Source organism: Gymnogyps californianus, chromosome 2, assembly GCF_018139145.2.
Source record: "Gymnogyps californianus isolate 813 chromosome 2, ASM1813914v2, whole genome shotgun sequence".
Taxonomy (NCBI): Eukaryota; Metazoa; Chordata; class Aves; order Accipitriformes; family Cathartidae; genus Gymnogyps; species Gymnogyps californianus.
The window spans coordinates 64,981,837-64,986,704 of NC_059472.1; the positions used below are offsets into that span (position 1 = coordinate 64,981,837).

General features: G+C 37.8%; 1 long non-coding RNA gene across 1 annotated transcript; it reads left to right on the forward strand.

Annotated features, from left to right (window-relative positions):
- The first annotated feature begins 347 nt into the window (after positions 1-347).
- LOC127013720 (uncharacterized) lies at positions 348-2,664 on the forward strand. Its single transcript, XR_007766109.1, has 3 exons — positions 348-440; positions 1,920-2,018; positions 2,460-2,664. It is a non-coding gene; the product is annotated as an uncharacterized LOC127013720 (long non-coding RNA).
- The last annotated feature ends 2,204 nt before the right edge of the window (positions 2,665-4,868 follow it).

Below are 4,868 nucleotides of genomic sequence, written 5' to 3' on the forward strand. Positions count from 1 at the left end.
CTTTGGGTTTGAATTCCTTTTCCCCCTTCTCTGAGAAGCAGCCTCGGGCCATTGGTGCCTCCGGGAGCGCTCCCCGGGATGGCTGCAGTTCGGCGCGCCCCTTGCTGGTTAGCAGATGCACTGCTGGCAGCCAGCGGCGGGGGTGGTGGTGGGGGGGGGGCAAGGGTGCTGGGCTTGCTCCCTGGCAAGCATTAAGGAGTTAACCAACAGCAGCAGCAGCAGCAGCAATTTATTTGCATTATGCTGACCCAATAAATAGAACCGATCTTGGCTGCCTAATTTGGAGTCAATCAAAAGCAAGCGGAAAACCGTACGGGGAACGAAAGAAACCAAACAGCAAACAGATAGAGCTACGACAGCTATTTTCTTTCGTGATTTGTCAAAATAAGGGGGAGACCAAAGAAGTGGTAAATGCAGTGGTGATGAAAACTTCCTCAAAGGTATGACCATGGGGCATTTCTACAGCTCTTACTCAATCAGTTAAAACTTGTCTCAATATGAAATCTAAGGAGACCTCAGTTTTTATTTCTGAAATAGTTTTTCAAATTATCCTGGCAGTTTCAAAGAAAATTTTTTTCTGTCAGAATGCCAGAATGGTTTAAGACAGATTAAGAATAAACTGCCAGAAATGCACTGTTTTCTCTCTAAAATAAAACTAAACAAATAAATAAAAGAGTAAGGCTTTCTGGGTGCATGGAATTTGACACAAAAAGCATTTGAAAGCATGTCCCAGACCTCAGCATTAGCTCTTGGCTTCTCTGCACTGAACAAGAAAATGAACCGGTTTAAGAAATGCATATGAAATTTCCCATCTGGCTAACAACATGGATGTTTCTGCTTACTGTGACAATCTGAAAACGCTGCTGAGATGTTTTAAAGTCAGTGTTTACATCTAAAAAGCCAAATCTTCCACAGCTAAGGTGGCCCTCCCTGCTTCCCTAGGATATAAATTAAGACAATAAAGTACATCTGAAACTCATTTTTAAAGGTGCACAGCCATGTTATATGTGCTTTGATAAGTGCTCTTTAAAATCCATTTTCTTATGCTGACGCAAGTGTTTAATTTCAAAGTTGTTTTTTTCCTCCATCAAGGAACATTTAATAATTGGGTTTAAAGCACATAAATGTGTTGTTTATATTTACTCGCTAATCAGCTTAGCATTGCTAAATACGTGTGTCATGTGAAGGTATACTGCTACAATTCTTAACTTTCAAAGGCTTCAGGTACTTTGGAAAAACTGATGATGTTATGACAGACAGGTAAAGAGCACCATAAAGCTGTCTGCTAGATACAGTGTATGCAGAAGCAATTTGCCTTCTAAAACTCTGAACATGATATTCTCTAATATTTCCTGGCAGATCTTCAGTAGCTAGAAAATAAGCATTTCCATATGTAAGAAAATATTCCTTTGAAATGTAGATTTTTCTTTACAAGAAAAGAACACGGAGAGAATTGCATTTTTAAGCTAAGGGTTCATTATTATTTATTTTTCTGCTTTGAAAAATGTTGTGCATTTCCCATACAGCACTTAGGTGGTAATTGCAATTCTAGTATGAGCTAAATTACTCTTAACAAACCTCCTAGCTGTCTTTGTCCACTAAGAATAATCTCTCAATAAACAAATTTTGGCTAATACTTTAGCTCGTCACCAAATACTTGGATTATGTTAAATTTAATATACTGCAGCATACATTACTGCATTTATCTAAAATTTAAAATATGTTCACAACACTGTCTCTCTGTTCCACTGCTTTTATGGAGTGTTTTCCCCTTTAAGGAAAGCAGTTTAAAATGGTTGCTAGTCATCTCAGTTGCTGCAACCACATGATGCAATCTATTGTCAAATTAGTGGGTGGCAGCAAGTGGAAACAGATTTCACCAGCAATAAAGCCTGTCACATGATTTCATCTGTTCGCAGTCATACAATCTCTTAGTCCGTTCCTTCTGTTTGATCCGAAGGCCCTGTCCACATGGAAGCTGATCTTTGCTATCTTAAACGCGACTGCTAAATAACAAGGTTTGTCTTTGTGGTTGGTTTTCACTAAGTGGCATTTTGGAAGTGTACATGGAATCAAACCATTTAGCACAGAAAATTTTGCACAGTTTTTAAAAAGTGGGCCAAATGCACAAATGTTTTGCCAAGTCAGAACTAAAGTTAAACAAAACAGAAATAAAATATTAGTAAAAAAGACCAAATCTAATTAAAGTCTTATAAAAGGTTATATTTTTAAATGCTGAGCCTACTGTACATATTTATAACATGTAGACGAAAACTATATCTGCAGTACAAATAAAGTAATCTCTCTAGTATTAAGTTAGCGGTAATCACATATGAATCAGCAAAAAGATGGGAGGGAGCAAAGGTAGAGAACAACTTGGTATAAAAATAGCTACAAACTTGTCATGTAAATGGAAAATTAAAATATTTTTAACCAGAAGCATTTTGTTTTTCTTACAGAACAGTGTTATCAGACTTGACTTCTAATTTTAAGTGCCATTAAAGTCACCATCACAAAATATAAAGCTGATCAGGTGTTCTTGGTTCTTTCTAAGTTTACGAAATATCTTCAGCCCTGCCTGGTCCAGTGGAGCCAACAAATTCCAGGTCCCAGGGCCAAGGTCTTGGATTTCCACATTCATCTTGTAATGATAATACAAGGGAGACTGGGGAATGGGAAGCACAGACATAGCAGCGAAAAGCTTGGTAGAAAACCATAGTGAGGATGACAGAAGACAGAGGTTTGCCCTACCCCTCTGTATACCATACCTGAAAGCCAACTGAAGCAGTCACAGGGACCCAGGGACTCTCCCACCCTCGTACCACAGGCATTCTCTATTTCCCAAAAGACTTCTGGAAGAGAGCAATTGTCTTATGCACTAATAACATATGGGAAAGACCATTTGTCAAGGAGTGCAAGCTCCCTTCTGACACGTCAACACCAGGGAAACATGGTTTCTCGTAGCCCCGTGCTCAGGGCTAGGCCTTTAACAAAACACTGCATAACTAATTGTCTGCGATATTGCTCTACAATAACTATCTATCCCATTTTGAAATGAGGACAAATGTAATGTTCTTCAGAAATTGCTCTCGGCACCCTGGACCACCAGCTGAACATTGATTATTCGTGAATAATGTGATTCCCACTTAATAGGTTGGTCAGTTAAATTAAACATAAATATTTGTGCTGTCAAATAACATTCAAAGGCCAATGCATAAATTTTTCTGGAGAAGTAAATGTCACAGACTTCATTTTTGGAGAACTGCAAGGTAATGTGCAGATCAATAGGATCACCATTTCCTTAACAACTATGGAAATGCTAGATACAGTGCACAGCATGTGTTTGAATTTCTCAGCCCTTACTCAGATCAACTTTGACTACAAAAGGAATCTGGCTATAAAATATATCTGACAACATCTAATGCTGCATCCCCTATAAACTCTTTCCATTGAAATTTGGTTCTCTTGCAGTGTAGGAAATTGGGAAGCCTGGAAAAACGTAGAGCACTGGATCTAAATGTGGGTCCAATTCAGAAAAGCACTGAAGCATGTGCCTAACTTTGCTTGGGTCTTAAGCTCCACTAATGTTAAGCATGTGCTTAGATGTTTTGTTGGTATATCTGCTAGGTTCATTGCTAAAACTACTTCATTAGTGAGGTAGTTTCACAGACATAAAAAAATACAATAAACTTGAGAAATGATATGAGACAGAAGTCCCCAATCTCAGAGTTAAAGGCCCTCTTTTTGTGTATATAGTCATTCATGTAAACAGATCTGTATTTAATTGTATTTCATTTCATTTCAAACATATCTGTATTTCATGTAGTCATTCTTGTAAACAGATCTGCTTGCAAAAAAATATTTATGCAAGAAGATCAAGTATTTGCACATCTGAGGACCCATTTTGCATGGGCAAATAGTTGTTTACATGTACGGATGAAAAATAGGGATACATAGATATGTAAGTGACTCTGAAATCTTGACACACATTGCCTTACAGGATAAAGCTGGAAGAAAGTCAACAGGCAAGAATTATCCAATTAAAAGTCCGCAGTCGTGTATGCATTTGGAATTAGTTCTAAAGGCTCCGCAGAAAGAATCTACTGCAGTAAACATTTCATCGTCACTAATTCTGTCCAGATCCATTCGAAGCATATCCCCTTCTGAAGATTAATACATTTTGGATTGAGAGGAAAATCAGCAAACCGTTTGTTCAGAAAGTTGCCAAAATAAGATTGATTTTGAGACACGTGTAGTGGAAAAATGTCGGTACTTTTATCACTCTCAAGAAAAAAAAATCAGAAAAAACAAAACTACTGAGGATCTGAGAGCAAAATCTGGCTCTTGGTATTTTAGAACAAAAAAACTGAACATGTGCTGGTTGCTATAGAGAGAACCTCTTACTTTCAACAATTGCAGATGTGGTGGGGTTGAAGTGAATATGTATGTCTGATAATATTTAACAGCTATGTAAAAGATGCATAAAAGTCATCTGAGATGTTTTTTGCCCCCCAAAAATTAGATAATTGTGAGTTATGCACTGACTGCCCAAAGGAATATAGGAGCATTCCACAAATAACTGAGACTTGAGTAACCTTACACAAAACATAACAGTTGGCCAAACAGTAGTGCTTGTTTACAGATAATACATTAAAAACAGTAAAATAAAACATGCATTAAACAATAGTCAAATGTAAAGAATTTACACATAGTTGTCTGATCTCTCTGTGTGGAAAACCATGAAAGAAAGTCTGCAGTCACTAATGAGAGGCAAAGAGGAGCACATCTTACTGCTTGGTGTAGTAAAGAAAGTTCACTGCCAGAGTATCCTCATCTCATTCCCCATCCAGATCAGTGCCTTTTTTGTC